This window comes from Rattus norvegicus, chromosome 2 (genome assembly GCF_036323735.1).
Source record: "Rattus norvegicus strain BN/NHsdMcwi chromosome 2, GRCr8, whole genome shotgun sequence".
Lineage (NCBI taxonomy): Eukaryota > Metazoa > Chordata > Mammalia > Rodentia > Muridae > Rattus > Rattus norvegicus.
In genome coordinates, this window is record NC_086020.1 from 136949265 (window position 1) to 136966422 (window position 17158).

General features: G+C 40.4%; 1 long non-coding RNA gene across 3 annotated transcripts; it reads right to left on the minus strand.

The window, feature by feature from the left end:
- Window positions 1–3310: 3310 nt before the first annotated feature.
- Window positions 3311–12529, minus strand: LOC120100816 (uncharacterized). Of its 3 annotated transcripts, XR_010064270.1 has the most exons (4): window positions 12399–12515; window positions 11673–11797; window positions 4867–5016; window positions 3311–3761 (listed from the first exon to the last, which is right to left on the minus strand). It is a non-coding gene; the product is annotated as an uncharacterized LOC120100816 (long non-coding RNA). The 3 variants fall into 3 exon arrangements; XR_005500943.2 differs by lacking the exon at window positions 3311–3761 and having other exon boundaries at window positions 4813–5016; window positions 12399–12529; XR_010064269.1 differs by lacking the exons at window positions 3311–3761; window positions 11673–11797 and having other exon boundaries at window positions 4813–5016; window positions 12399–12529.
- Between the last annotated feature and the right edge of the window lie 4629 nt (window positions 12530–17158).

Sequence of the window (17158 nt, forward strand, 5' to 3'; positions counted from 1 at the left end):
CCCTCTGGCACGTGCTGATCTCTTACACTTCCCAGGCTGGAGACCTAGGCACAGCGCCACCCACTATGATCTACGTCGTACCACAGCAATTATGGATCAAGACAACCTCTCATAAAGATTGACTTGACTTGACTGCAATTCATCAATGGTTGTCTCTCCATGGGACTATTGTTTGTTTTATAATATTTGTATTTATTATCGCCAAAGCCTTCTCATTTTAGAACTCCGGCACTTACAAGGAATGTGTCGATGACCACTGGCCAATCTGGTCAAGCAAGGTTTCTCTTTGTTTGGGGTTTTCTTTTCCCCGGGTGACTCTAAGTTGTGTCAAGTTGACAATAAAAACCAACCAGCACCACATGTCTGTAAGAGAGTTCCTATATTGTGTGGAAGTAGGAAAAACCATTCTCTATGTACTGTGTTGGATAAAGAAAAGGAGAAGGCTAGTGATACAGTGCCATCCATCCCTCTTGGCTTCCTGACTGTACGCACCACACCCTATGTTTCCATCATCATGCAATCTCCACCATGATGAACCTTGAACTGTGACCCTAGATAAACCTTCATTAAATTGCTTTTTTCAGTTACTTTGACACAACAACAAGAAAAGTAACAGAGCCACTCAAAGACGATTGTGAAGCATCGTCTTTGGCCCAGAAATTGACCCACATGGTGACACCACATTATTAACTTATTGTGGAGTACTACCATAAGCTATGATATTCAGAGCAGAATAAAGAAATTCCATGCCTGTGGAGTAAGTACGATAAATTCCACCAAACTCCCTCCTCATTGCCAGGGCAGAAGCCTGGGAGTCCTATTGAGCTAAGTTCCTTTTTCTCTCTGAAGTAACCAACCTCCATGAGCTGTGAGTAATGTAAGTATTAAAGCTCTAAGGAGAAAGGCTTCTGAGGAGAAAGTGTAACAGCCAAGAGAAGGAAGGTGTCCTGGAAGTCAAGAGCCAAGAATAACGTAAAGTCACACAACAAGTCTCACAAAATCGAGTATTGGGAGGGAAAGTCCGAGAGGGTAACTGCTTCTGCTCCAGCAAGAAGCAACCAGAACTAGGCAGAAGATGGGGGCTGGGAATAAGGGTAGGGAATAGAGTTTCTGGGGGGATGGAGCTTTCCAGACTGGAGATTTCAGGGTGGGAATTGGTGGATTTTTTAAAGTCCTGAGCTTGGGCTTTGTACTCTATAAGGTGAAGCTTGGTCATCTGAGACTAGAGGGCCTGGGGCGGTCCACTCATGTGTTCTGTGGACAGACCCTGGTAGTTAGAAGTCCTCAGGGGCAAAACCTGGCCACTCGGGGTTAGGTGCACCTAGAGGGGCTTACCAGCAGAGCCTTTTCTCTTCTTTTGATTCTTTCCCCTTCTGCTTCTTCCAGTTCGGCTGGTTCTACAACTATAGTTCCCTCAGACATTTCAATACCATTGCAATTTTATGTCACTGGTCTCTCTGGTTTCTTCTCAGTCTTTATATTGCTACTGAGTCAGTTTCCTTAAAACATAAAATTGGTTATGTGATGTACCTACTCAAAAGTCTTCTGTGGCTTCCTGTGACTTGTGGAGTTGTCTCTCTCTGCATATTGTCTGTTGGTATTCCTATCTTCATGTCATCTTGAACATGATGGGCTGCATCCCAACCATGATGGGCTGTATCCTGTAGGGTTAATGTCCTGCATCTGCTCTACCACTGGGCACAGCTGCTTAGAGAGGCAGAACTCAGGGATTTTGACTGTGCTTATACCACACCTCCACTGGGGTGGGTACTTGGCTGTAAGGAAGCCTCAAGACACCATTCAGGGTGGGTGAGAAGCACAGTCTTAGATGTAGGAAAGCTGTTGCTGATTCGGAGTCCCCGGGCCTGTGATGAAACCAGGGCCATGGGATTCTCAGGCTCTTGGACCTCCAGGCTCCAGTGGGAGTCACAGAAGAGCAGAGAATGAAGTTGGGGCCCTCAGGCTATGTCTAGCCTGGGGGGATGGTCCTTGAATCCCAGTGGAGATAGTCCTTGGTTTGGCAGAAACAAGCTTGCTGGTGGTTGTGGCACAGACAGGTCTTCTTTGAAAAGAGCCAGTCCAAGGTTCCAAACAGTTTATTGTCATGGAGGAAAATGTATGCGTAAAACCATATCCACTTCTCAGGGTGGTCTGAGATTAAACACCTTTTACAGGGAAGAGTGTCTAGGAAGGGAAGCTTATCAGCTAAGTCCTCCAGGCCTCTAGGTAAGTTATTAGCATGGAGAGCTCTCTTGAGTCTACATGACCACAGGTCATGTCTCTTTTTACGTGAGAAACATGGCCAGCGTTCCACGTCAGGAGTCTGGCAGGGAGCTGGGAGTCACCTAAGCCTCAGTCGTGTCCCCACCAACTCTCCAGGTCTCGACCTGCTCTACCTTACCAAACTTCCTGGCATGGTTTTTCGTCCCACAGTACCCCAATGGTAGATTGTACTTCTGCAATGATGAGCTGTAGCCCCACAATGGTGAACTGGTTCCCTACCACGATGGCCTGTATCCGTTCAATCCATAATCCAAAATAAGCCTTTCTCTTAAATTGCTTAGCATTGGGCATTTGGTTCACAGCAATAAGAATAAGACTATCAAAATCACAAAGCCCCCCCCCCCAACACACACACACAAAAGTCCATTTCTAGTGGTTATTTAAGTCCTTAATATGGCTTCCCACTGTATATCTTTAGATTCTCTTCTCAATGATTACCTTTGTCTACTGACTCAAAAAAGATAACACTTTATTATGACGTGGATGTGTTTTTTCCATGTAACATATAGAAGCTACAGTAGCTTAACATCTACAAGATTTGGTTCGATAATTTAATTCATGACTTTATCCTGATTCTGCCACTTAACAACTAAATAACTTTGGCCTTAAAAGTGAACCTTAAACTCTTTCTCTATGCAAAATGAGAATAATAGCATGGCTTGTGAAAAGATCTATGGTGGTACCGTAAACTCTCAACCTAGGACCTGGCTCAGAAAAATATCGGTAAATGTTATTCATTATTATTCATGCTAATTACCTGGAACACATGCTCATAATCCTTACAACAACCTTGTAAAATAATACTATAACCTCCATGTTACATAATGGGCAATAGTTCACAGAGGTTATTAAGTAATTTGCCAAAGGTAACACTTTTATCAAGAGACAGAGCTAAAGTATGAACTCAAACCCATCAGGTCAAGTTCTCCATGACTCCACCAGACTTAGGGCCACACAGCCACCACCCTCCATTGAGAATATATGTTGTCTGCTAACTCACCAATGATGGGCAACATACTTACGTTTATTAAACTTCAAAGCGATGTCTGAAATTACAAGAAGCTCAGAGAAGACTCTCACATGTTCTTTGGTGGAGGACTTGACCAAGAACAGCTCTTCCTTGAGGAAGGTAACTACAGGAATATATGAGCTGGGAGAGGGCTGTAAGCTGAGGCTAAGTTCTGTGAGGAGCACATAGAATGCCTTGTAGAGATGAATCTGGTTGAATGGCCTAGTTACTAGAAAGATGGAGCTATGTCAGAGTCATTGGTGAAGGAGAAGAAGCAAGTAATGGAGGTGACCAGCACAGAGCAAGAGCCAGGGTGTTGGTTAAAAGTCACGAGATGGAGTTCGGAGCACATCAAGTGTACGGGAAGCCACTGACACCTTTGAAGCTGGAGAAGACGTGATCTGATGATGTTTCAAGGCTGCTCTCTGCAAGTCTAACTGGACAAGAGACTTCACAGGCAGCAGGCAACCTAGGAAGAACCCAAGCAGGAAACTATGGCATTGTGTTTCTGGGACAGGAAGGAAACAAAGGGAGATGAGTGGGGCAGGAAGCAGACCACTGCAAGATAATGAAGAGTGTTCCTGAAGATTGCAGAGATTCAAATACTAAAGGCTCAAGCATGCCAGACCACCCACTCCACATCTAATTCTGAAGTTCCATCAATGGATTTGCTGTTTTTCAGGTGCTGGGTTTGTTCCCAACCAATGAGCCATGAGCATAGATGGGAAGGGGGACACAATGAAGGATGATGCTGGAGCTAGTGAAGATGAGAAGGCCCTATGGGAATTGTAAACTGCCTCCACCCAATGACAGAGCTCCTTCATAGTACTGAGGTTCATATTGCCTCATATATGCCCCAACATTAATTAATAATGTCCATTAGGTACTACAGTCTATATAATCTGTATATGTAAGTAACAAATATATTTGCAACTCAAATTATTTAAGAAAACACCTTTGTCGGGCTGGAGAGATGGCTCAGCCGTTAAAGGCTAGGCTCACAACCAAAAATATAAGAAAACACCATTGTCATCACTAAGGGAAACTCTGTCTCCCTACTACTTTGTTCCCATTTTATCACCGTGTTTTCCTCACTACCATACAACTAGCATTTTTTTTAACTTGCTGTCAGACTTTACCATTCAGCAATGACCGAAACAAAAGGAAAAAATGGTACAGAGGGAAAATCAGCAGTTCTGTTCAATAATGGCCAATTGTTTCCCTGACAGCATCCAGACAAATCGTCTAAATCACAAATGCATTTGTGACCCTCATTTTGGAAGGGCTTCTCTAATCTTAGGGATTGGAATTGAACTTCAAAAATGGGTCTCAAGGTCTTTGGGGGCCTCTCAATTTGCTGTTCCAACACCCTAGTGGCTGAATGGCTACCATCCTTTTTCATTCGCTTAATAAAAATAACAAGAAAAACTATAATAGCCAAATTTCTTCCCTCAAATGCCAATGTAGAGAGCAATCATTCCCAAACTCCGAGGCAGTAAAAAGGCGACTTTGAACAATGCTTTTATTTTTGCCTCATTTATTCCTCAATTTTTATCTCCAGATTAGATATATACCTGTAGGAAGGGTGACAATGCTGGGAAGTGCAGAGTAGTTTGATGTCACGCAGCAGATTAAGCAAAGAATTATGTATAATCGCCACTGAGCCCCCATGTGCATCCGTCCATCTCATGGTTTTGTATGAGAGAGTCAAAGGTGGTCTGGATCTAAAATGAAAAGAAAATCATGCTGTGACTAGACAGAGCCTCTCTCTCTCTCTCTCTCTCTCTCTCTCTCTCTCTCTCTTATTCTCTCATTCTCTCTCACTCTCTCACACCCACACACGCTCTCTTTTAAGAAACACCAGAAGATTTAGCTCTCATTGGATAAAATAAAATGTGGGTAAAAACATTGTGGAAACTGGCAGGTATCAGTATTAATTTATACTACAATTGCTTTTGAGTTCTTACTAAGCATTTTTCTAAAAGTCCAATTTCTTAACACTCCACTTGCCTGTAAGCACCCATGGAAGCATGAATCCAGGATATGGATGTTTTGTAGAAATATTAAATATACATATATGGCAAATATCCCTAGGGAATATTTAGACTTGAGTTTCAGCTAGATATCTTCTACTACAGATGTGCATTGATCATCTGAATAATGAAATATATAGTGGGCATGCTCGTTAGTTATTGAACATTTCAATAAATTGTGTGTGTTTTAAAGAGAAATCTCACAGACTCATAACATGGCCTTAAATTTATTCCTATTTAATGTGTACATTTGAAAATTAAATGCAAATAAAATGGAGAGTAGTGTGTGTGCCTTCTATTCAAATATAATGTGAAAATACATGCATTTCCCATGACTTATAACATCATGTTGGCCCTGACTAGCACTGTTAGGTTTAACAAACGTGACACACTTTAGGTCCAGTTGCCCAAGGTGGAGGAACTCATGAGGGTATCTGTTTCACAGCAATTCTGAACTTCTAATAAACTGTAGCACAGTGGTGTGAATAAAGGTGAGGTTCATACACTAAATTCAGATCAACTTATAATATATCATTATTTTCTATGATATAGGATCTTTCAAGGTTTAAAGGCCAATCTTGAGGCATTCAACATTACACTTGTCCACCATTCTGCATTATTTGAATGACTGCAAAAATAGGTATAGTGGGGAAAAAAAGAAAATAAAAAATAAAAAATATATAGTGTCTTATACATATACAGTATGTATATTTATACAGGGAACTGAAATGCAGTTCATCCAAAATATTTATCTCATTATGTAGATTATAAACCAAGTGAAACATTTAAAGTCTCTCGTATCACCTGCCCCCAGGACGCTCACAAGGAGACACAGAAAAAACAGAGTTTTGTGTTTCTTTCTTTATGATTGTGATAACCAAGATTTGTTTAGCCCTTCACACACAAACAGGACACTTTAAGAAGTATTTGTGGCTATTTATAATTCCGGTCATTTCTTCTCCATTATTTAAAAATACAAAAAAAAAATCAAAAAACAAAAAACAAACAAACAAACAAACAAAAAAAAAACCTGATTTGGGCTGTTGAGTTAGCTCTAAGTTAACAGTGCTTTTCAGGAAAGCTAAGATTATGAGTCCTAACCCTAATGCATATGGTGGTGAAAGGAGAAAACGCATCCTACAAGTTATACTCCAACCTCCATATGCTTGACATGGTGACCAAGCTTCTATGCACTCACACACACTAAAAATATTGAAATTCAAATCATATGAATTCATAGAGATAGACAAATATATAACTTCATCTACATCCAAAGTAAAACATTTGTAGGATAAAATATTTAATTTTTAATTTGAGATGATATTACTAGATATTAAAATACTGGAAAATGCAGTTTGTTTCACTGTAGTCACAACAAAATAAGCAAACAAAAGAGAGAACTAGAGAAAAGAAAAATAAGCTAACATTCATTTAGATTTAAACTTCGCTTAAGCATCTTCCATTTAAATACCAGAAAAGTGCAAAAGTACAATGCAATGTGCTCCACTGCATCAAAATTCTCCATCCTCTTGAAAAATGTATTCAGCTGTGCGCACAGTTCAATTCCTCTCTTTAATATAAATTCCCAATACTTTCCCACCCTGTACGTATTTTTTAAATCTGTACATATGCAAATGGATCACTCTGCTCTAGGCAGGCAGAAGTTTACAAGCAGATGTCATGTGATGCATGCCCAAATCAAGGGCTTAGTTCTCACAACAAAAAATGCTTCCCTACTTAATTCAGGGAATTAGAAGCAGAGTGTGTGGGTGGGTTGTGGCTGGCCAATTCTCACCCTTAGGGATCATCTCCTATAATTAGATTCCACTGAGATGAGTCCCCACCAGACCTGAGAGAACACAGGTAGGTGCTGAAGATAGGTGAGATCAAACCCTGGCCCAGAAGCTCACCAGCTGTGCCACCTTGCACCCGCCTGCCAGCCTACTCTCTGTGCCTCCATTTATTCCTTCATAAAATGAACGTCATGAAATTTAATCACACAGCATGAAGGTCTTAGAAGAGTTAAATGAGATGATATGATATAAAAATCACCTCAGATGCTGCCTGCCACAGGTCAGTGTTCAGTAAGAATTATATCATATAAATGTTCACATTTAGTTAAATTCACCATACACTAACTAATATCTGTTTCACTATCCAGGGAATCCTCCGAAACAAGATCACTTTCCTGAAGGACTTCAGAGTAGTTCCATGGCTAAAATGCTTACTGAGCGAACGTGAGGACCTGAGTCCAAGTACCCAGAAGTTACACAGCAATAGGCCCAGTAGCAGACATCTGGAATTTCAGTGTACCAGCAGCATGATGGTAGGCAGAGACAAGAACATCCCAGGAGCTTGTGAGCCAGTTAGCCTGGTATGAGCAGCAAACAAGGAGACCATCTCTCAAGCAAAAGTGAAGGCTAGGATGACACACGAGGTTGTCTAAATCTACATTCACACTGTCACATGCGAGCACCCATGCTCACACACAGAATGAATGAATGAATGAATGAATGAATGATATACACATTTGTGCACACAAAAGATCATTTTCCTCACTTGAGAAAGTCATCCATTCAACTTGCATGCCCCTTCTCTATATATAAAAATATGTCCTATTTATTCTTTAATACAAGAATATCTGGTTAATATTAATATTAGCTTCACAAAATGTTGTCATGTCAGACTTCTGCTTAAACATTTAAAGATGCAATATCCCACTCTATGAAACTAATGAGTAGAGAGCAGCAGCGATGGCTCGTGACTGTAATTATAAATTAATTCTATGTAGCATTTTAACCTTTGCTGAATTCTGTGGTCGAGTGTTAACGCCCCCATTGTTGCTTTATTTTTCTGGAGCTCAATGTATCATGTGCTGTATGGAGGGATTATACTTCATCATCTTGTCTAGCTTGTAAGAAGCCTAAATGATTTAAGTAAGTACACTGATGATCATTTTGGCATCCAACAATTGTTAGCGGGGTTTAATATCCCTATAAGACGCAAAATTGTCAGTTACACGATTCAAACACCTCCCTTAAACCAGGGGATCAGTTGCTCTCCCCAGTGTCTCATACATAGACATGACAAATCTGAATAAAATCCTTCATCTGTCTGATTCAAGAATACATGCTGTTTCCCTCTTGTCTTGAAACTTCCACACATCGGATGACCAGCATGCTAATCCTGATAGGTGGCTTTAGAAAGATGAAGTCATTCAGTAGCCACTCAATAGGTAGGTGAGAAAAGTTGTAGCAGCATAGCCTTCTTGAAAGTCTCCTGAAGCCCTCACTAGCATCCCAAGCGTTCTTGTGCAGGCCGGTTTCCAAGGGCACACGCTCTGTTACGAGAGTCAAGCTCTTCTCCAAGAATCCACACTCAGAACCAAGAAAAGCATACAAGCAAAAAAAAAAAAAAAAGGTGGGGGGGGCTAACGCATCAAGCTTCCTCAGCCTTCAGATGACCAGGAATTACCCAACCTATGTTATTCCAAGATGTCTAGGGCATTGTCTTTCAAGATCTACTGCCAGGAGGTACCAAAGACCACAGGGAACATCAACATAAGTTCATGTTGTTAAATCCTCCAAGTTCTTCAATACTCCAGAGGAGAGAGATTCAACCTGCAAGCATCTATTTTCTTCTAAGAGTTTATATGTGAAAGGCAGAGTACTGAGGCTGAGAATCTGTGTTGATAATTACATCTAGGGTGGGAAACTCCTGTCCCCCAGTGGCTCGCCAAGAGTGTGGATCAAAAAGTAGGGTGGAATATTTTTCTATCCAGGGCTATTTTATTTCCTTTAGCTCTCGTACTTTAATAACTTCTCCATTATATAGTCTGAGACAGATGCTTCTTATTTTGACAGATTCATTAATATCCGATTTATTTCCAGCTTCTCATACCTGAGGTAGCTATATGGAATGTTTTAATTCCGGCTTGTAAAAAAATGTTTTTAAAGATGCATTCTTTATGCTTGGATCATCTATAATTACAGTCCAGAGATTAATGTTTGGACATCAGGTACAGAGTGCTCCCTTAATCACACCATTAGGTTGAGAGCCCATTATTAGCCCTGGTCCAAGCACAGCACAACCTTGCTCTGTTCCACTCTATAATTCTCTAACCCACTCACATTCCTTTCTCATGCCTTGGCCAAGTATTATAACATGTTTGGTGTCTACCTTTCTACTCCAAGGAGTACTTGCATGAAGCAAGGAGCTTCTTAGCGTGAAATTGTGCATGTGTATCTGTGTGTGCACGTGCCTGTGTGTGCATGCATGAGTGTATACGTGTATGTACCAGTACGTTTGTCCTTTTGGTTGTTTTTGATTGACTGCACAATGCATTTACTGTAAGAACATCTAGTACTTTGATCTTGATGCAGTAAGAACTGTCTGAGTGTAGGCCCACTCTACGTGCTCTCTTCTGACTTCCCCACAGACGAACGTCTTCATGTAATCTGATGGTTAATCTTTAACTTCCATCTAACTGGCATGGGAGACGCTTAGGAGACATTCCTTTAGGCGTGTCTATGAATTATCCAGAGAGTTTGGTCTGAGGATGAAAGTCCCACAGAGTATCACAGCACCATTCCATGGACTGTGGTCCTAGCCTGAAATAAATGCAGCACTCACTACACCCCTGCTTCCTGATCATGAGTACAACATGACCAGCCACCTCACGCTCCCATCACTGTGTCTTCCTATCATGATGAGCCATATCCCCTCAACCCATGACTCAAACTCTTCCCTTATTAAGCTGTCCTTGGTTGTTTTGGCACACAATGAAAAAAAGTAGCTGTACTTTTACACATAAGGGTACATGTGGTCAAATCCAGGCTGCTTCTGTAAGAGACGCTGGTACTATTAGACAGGTCACATGGATACCTGCCTTCACATTTGGGGATTCTCCACAACACACTACATGGCATGTCTTTGTATCTAACTCCTACCCAATTGCCCAACAGACCCCACTATTAGTCAACATTCCTGTCGGGCTACACTCTCCACTCCCAGGCATTTTCACTCACTGATTTTTAGCGGGGGTGGTTAAGGATTTTTTTTCTTAATTTATAAAAGTTTCTCTTAAATATATCTCAAAGAAAATAAAAATCATTAAACACGTTGAGATATGAAACTCTCAGATACAAGCAGAAGCTAAATGCATTCTGCAAGGCATGTGTTCATTTCTCCGCATGGATGAATTGGTAGATTCTTAGACGTGAACGTCTCCCAAAAATCTTTTCTTAGTGAAGACACTATTGATGACACATATATTTGGAAATTATAATAATTATTTGCCTAGAATCCAGGGCTTATACCTACAATCTGCAAAATCACCTCTTCATTGACCCATCCAAAAAGTATGACAAAATACTATCATTGATAATTCCCGTTATTTATTTAATTTACATACATATATTGTACATCTAAAACTATTTCAAATCCTGGGGTTATTCTTTTAGGGGCCCAAACTTCATCTTAATTTTAACCATTTGATTGAAAAGCATAGGCAAGCAGAAGGAAAAAACTCAAATACTGTCCTGTCTGCTCTGCCAGTCTGTCTAGTATAGATTCCTGAATAAAAACCATTTTCATTGTTGATTGCATAAAATCAAAGCCTTATAGCTGAGGCTTAATGAGAAAAAGACTTTAGGGTATTTTTACCTCCATGTACACCTCAAAGAGCTCAATAAAACATATATGTCAATTAAATGAGCATCCGAATAAAACTAGCTTCATGGATTTGGGGGGTGTCTCTGAATATATATGGAAGTCATATTTACACTATGCTGTATTCTATTAAGTAAGAAAATGGTACCATGTTTCAAATGTGCATACTTCTTTTTAAAACACTGTATTCCTAGAAGATGTTAAAGGTCATCCTGACCTTGAGCAAGTCCTAACTTCTGTGCTGGTGGAGGGTCTTGCCTTGATGTTGATGACTCCTGACAGAGCAGAGTAGTGGTTGCTAAAGGCTGGAGTGGCTGTGGCAATTTCTTAAAATAAGACATCAGCGGAGTTCACCACATCAATTGACTCTCTTCTTTCATGAGAGATTTGTCGATAGCATGTGATGCTGCTTGCTACCATTTACCACAGTAGAACTTCTCTCACAATTTGTGTCAGGCCTCTCAAACCCTCTATCCGACTTAGCAACTTACATGATAATATCTAAATCCTTTGTTGTCATTTCAATAACGTTCAGCCATCTTAAGAAAATTTTATTTGCTTATCTGGAAGAATTAACTATTCATCTAATCCAATTTTATCAAATTCCAACACGTCATTCACGCATTCAAGCTCTATTTCTAAGTCCATTTTAAGGGCATGTGAAGTGATTTCCCTACCGGTCTCGAGTTCCTCAAAGATCTCCATCAGGGCTATGGCAGACTTTTCCCCAACCTGTGCTCCTATTGACATTCTGATCTCCTCGAATTACTCAGAAGCATGGGATCTAGACTCTCCAGGGAATCTAGAATGTAAATGCTTTTCATATTTCCAATGGACATTACTCAGACCCATTAGAATAATCATGGCAGCCCTCACCTCATAAAACATATTTCTTAAGTAATAAGAAGTGGAAATTAAAACGACTCCTTGATCCACTTACTGTAAATGGGTTCGATGTTAGTCAATATGAAAACACAAAGTTTCTTTCTTTTCTTTTTTTTTTCTTTTCTTTTTTCTTTTTTACTTGTGTGTCCCTATTTTATGCTACTTTTTTAAATTGGATATTTTTTATTTACATTTCAAATGTTATCCCCTTTCCAGGTTTCCCATCCATAAACCCCCAATTCCATCCCCCCACCCCCTTCTTCGATGAGGGTGTTCCCCTACCCATCCCCCCACCCCTTCCTGCCTCCCAACCCTAACATTCCCTTACACTGGTGGGGTAGGGCAGGGGAGGGAGGGCAGGACCAAGGGCTTCTCCCATTGTTGCTGAACAAGGCCATCCTCTGCTACCATATGCAGCTGGAGCCAAGGGTCTGTCCATGTGAACTCTTTGGATGGTGGTTTAGTCCCTGGGGGCTCTGTTGGTTGGTTGGTATTGTTATTCTTATGGGGATACAAACCCCTTCAGCTACTTCATTCCTTTCTCTAAGTTTCATTATACATCCATCTGCGTTCTTCGGTGACCAGGTACGTCATTATGAGAAGTAATATTTTGAAAGGAGTCTTTTGTCTTCCTTCTGAAAACAAGAAGTTTAGAATACTTAGTAACCCATGTCATAAACAGATGTTCTATTATCTAGCATTGGATGTGCCACTTATAGGCCACAGAGTAAATTTAGAATAATTCTTTTTTTTTTATTAACTTGAGTATTTCTTATATACATTTCGAGTGTTATTCCCTTTCCCGGTTTCCGGGCAAAAATCACTCTCCGCCCTCCCCCCTCCCCTTCCTTATGGGTATTCCCCTCCCAACCCTCCCCCCATTGCCACCCTCCCCCCAACAGTCTAGTTCACTGGGGGTTCAGTCTTAGCAGGACCCAGGGCTTCCCCTTCCACTGGTGCTCTTACTAAGATGTTCATTGCTACCTATGAGGTCAGAGTCCAGGGTCAGTCCATGTATAGTCTTTAGGTAGTGGCTTAGTCCCTGGAAGCTCTGGTTGCTTGGCATTGTTGTACCTATGGGGTCTCGAGCCCCTTCAAGCTCTTCCAGTTCTTTCTCTGATTCCTTCAACGGGGGACCTATTCTCAGTTCAGTGGTTTGCTGCTGGCATTCGCCTCTGTATTTGCTGTATTCTGGCTGTGTCTCTCAGGAGCGATCTACATCCGGCTCCTGTCGGTCTGCACTTCTTTGCTTCATCCATCTTGTCTAATTGGGTGGCTGTATATGTATGGTCCACATGTGGGGCAGGCTCTGAATGGGTTTTCCTTCAGTCTCTGTTTTAATCTTTGCCTCTCTCTTCCCTGCCAAGGGTATTCTTGTTCCCCTTTTAAAGAAGGCGTGAAACATTCACATTTTGATCATCCGTCTTGAGTTTCATTTGTTCTAGACATCTAGGGTAATTCAAGCATTTGGGCTAATAGCCACTTATCAATGAGTGCATACCATGTATGTCTTTCTGTGATTGGGTTAGCTCACTCAGAATGATATTTTCCAGTTCCAAACACTGGCCTACGAATTTCATAAAGCTGTTGTTTTTGATAGCTGAGTAATATTCCATTGTGTAGATGTACCATATTTTCTGTATCCATTCCTCTGTTGAAGGGCATCTGGGTTCTTTCCAGCTTCTGGCTATTATAAATAAGGCGGCGATGAACATAGTGGAGCACGTGTCTTTTTTATATGTTGGGGCATCTTTTGGGTATATGCCCAAAATGGGTATAGCTGGATCCTCAGGCAGTTCAATGTCCAATTCTCTGAGGAACCTCCAGACTGATTTCCAAAATGGTTGTACCAGTCTGCAATCCCACCAACAATGGAGGAGTGTTCCTCTTTCTCCACATCCTTGCCAGCATCTGCTGTCACCTGAGTTTTTGATCTTAGCCATTCTCACTGGTGTGAGGTGAAATCTCAGGGTTGTTTTGATTTGCATTTCCCTTATGACTAAAGATGTTGAACATTTCTTTAGGTGTTTCTCAGCCATTCGGCATTCCTCAGCTGTGAATTGTTTGTTTAGCTCTGAACCCCATTTTTTAATAGGGTTATTTGTCTCCCTGCGATCTAACTTCTTGAGTTCTTTGTATATTTTGGATATAAGGCCTCTATCTGTTGTAGGATTGATAAAGATCTTTTCCCAATCTGTTGGTTGCCGTTTTGTCCTAACCACAGTGTCCTTTGCCTTACAGAAGCTTTGCAGTTTTATGAGATCCCATTTGTTGATTCTTGATCTTAGAGCATAAGCCATTGGTGTTTTGTTCAGGAAATTTTTTCCAGTGCCCATGTGTTCCAGATGCTTCCCTAGTTTTTCTTCTATTAGTTTGAGTGTGTCTGGTTTGATGTTGAGGTCCTTGATCCACTTGGACTTAAGCTTTGTACAGGGTGATAAGCATGGATCGATCTGCATTCTTCTACATATTGACCTCCAGTTGAACCAGCACCATTTGCTGAAAATGCTATCTTTTTTCCATTGGATGGTTTTGGCTCCTTTGTCAAAAATCAAGTGACCATAGGTGTGTGGGTTCATTTCTGGGTCTTCAATTCTATTCCATTGGTCTATCTGTCTGTCTCTGTACCAATACCATGCAGTTTTTATCACTATTGCTCTGTAATACTGCTTGAGTTCAGGGATAGTGATTCCCCCTGAAGTCCTTTTATTGTTGAGGATAGTTTTAGCTATCCTGGGTTTTTTGTTATTCCAGATGAATTTGAAAATTGTTCTGTCTAACTCTTTGAAGAATTGGATTGGTATTTTGATGGGGATTGCATTGAATCTGTAGATTGCTTTTGGTAAAATGGCCATTTTTACTATATTGATCCTGCCAATCCATGAGCATGGGAGATCTTTCCATCTTCTGAGGTCTTCTTCAATTTCCTTCTTCAGTGTCTTGAAGTTCTTATTGTACAGATCTTTTACTTGCTTGGTTAAAGTCACACCGAGGTACTTTATATTATTTGGGTCTATTATGAAGGGTGTCGTTTCCCTAATTTCTTTCTCGGCTTGTTTCTCTTGTGTGTAGAGGAAGGCTACTGATTTATTTGAGTTAATTTTATACCCAGCCACTTTGCTGAAGTTGTTTATCAGCTTTAGTAGTTCTCTGGTGGAACTTTTGGGATCACTTAAATATACTATCATATCATCTGCAAATAGTGATATTTTGACTTCTTCTTTTCCGATCTGTATCGCCTTGACCTCCTTTTGTTGTCTGATTGCTCTGGCTAGAACTTCAAGAACTATATTGAATAAGTAGGGAGAGAGTGGGCAGCCTTGTCTAGTCCCTGATTTTAGTGGGATTGCTTCAAGTTTCTCTCCATTTAGTTTAATGTTAGCAACTGGTTTGCTGTATATGGCTTTTACTATGTTTAGGTATGGGCCTTGAATTCCTATTCTTTCCAGGACTTTTATCATGAAGGGGTGTTGAATTTTGTCAAATGCTTTCTCAGCATCTAATGAAATGATCATGTGGTTTTGTTCTTTCAGTTTGTTTATATAATGGATCACGTTAATGGTTTTCTGTATATTAAACCATCCCTGCATGCCTGGGATGAAGCCTACTTGATCATGGTGGATGATTGTTTTGATGTGCTCTTGGATTCGGTTTGCCAGAATTTTATTGAGTATTTTTGCGTCGATATTCATAAGGGAAATTGGTCTGAAGTTCTCTTTCTTTGTTGCGTCTTTGTGTGGTTTAGGTATAAGAGTAATTGTGGCTTCATAGAAGGAATTCGGGAGTGATCCATCTGTTTCAATTTTGTGGAATAGTTTGGATAATATTGGTATGAGGTCTTCTATGAAGGTCTGATAGAATTCTGCACTAAACCTGTCTGGACCTGGGCTCTTTTTGGTTGGGAGACTTTTAATGACTGCTTCTATTTCCTTAGGAGTTATGGGGTTGTTTAACTGGTTTATATGTTCCTGATTTAACTTCGGTACCTGGTATCTGTCTAGGAAATTGTCCATTTCCTGAAGATTTTCAAGTTTTGTTGAATATAGGCTTTTATAGTAAGATCTGATGATTTTTTTAATTTCCTCTGAGTCTGTAGTTATGTCTCCCTTTTCATTTCTGATTTTATTAATTTGGACGCACTCTCTGTGTCCTCTCGTTAGTCTGGCTAAGGGTTTATCTATCTTGTTGATTTTCTCAAAGAACCAACTTTTGGTTCTGTTGATTCTTTCTATGGTCCTTTTTGTTTCTACTTGGTTGATTTCAGCTCTGAGTTTGATTATTTCCTGCCTTCTACTCCTCCTGGGTGTATTTGCTTCTTTTTGTTCTAGAGCTTTTAGGTGTGCTGTCAAGCTGCTGACATATGCTCTCTCCTGTTTCTTTATGCAGGCGCTCAGCGCTATGAATTTTCCTCTTAGCACAGCTTTCATTGTGTCCCATAAGTTTGGGTATGTTGTATCTTCATTTTCATTAAATTCTAAAAAGTCTTTAATTTCTTTCTTTATTTCTTCCTTGACCAGGTTATCATTGAGTAGAGCATTGTTCAATTTCCACGTATATGTGGGCATTTTTCCCTTATTTTTATTGAAGACCAGTTTTAGGCCGTGGTGGTCCGATAGCACGCATGGGATTATTTCTATCTTTCTGTACCTGTTGAGGCCCGTTTTTTGACCAATTATATGGTCAATTTTGGAGAAAGTACCATGAGGAGCTGAGAAGAAGGTATATCCTTTTGCTTTAGGATAGAATGTTCTATAAATATCCGTTAAGTCCATTTGCCTCATGACTTCTCTTAGTCTGTCTACGTCTCTGTTTAATTTCTGTTTCCATGATCTGTCCATTGATGAGAGTGGGGTGTTGAAATCTCCCACTATTATTGTATGAGGTGCAATGTGTGTTTTGAGCTTTAGTAAGGTTTCTTTTACGTATGTAGGTGCCCTTGTATTTGGGGCATAGATATTTAGGATTGAGAGTTCATCTTGGTGGATTTTTCCTTTGATGAATATGAAGTGTCCTTCCTTATCTTTTTTGATGACTTTTAGTTGAAAATTGATTTTATCTGATATTAGAATGGCTACTCCAGCTTGCTTCTTCCGACCATTTGCTTGGAAAGTTGTTTTCCAGCCTTTCACTCTGAGGTAGTGTCTGTCTTTGTCTCTGAGGTGTGTTTCCTGTAGGCAGCAGAATGCAGGGTCCTCGTTGCGTATCCAGTTTGTTAATCTATGTCTCTTTATTGGGGAGTTGAGGCCATTGATGTTGAGAGATATTAAGGAATAGTGAT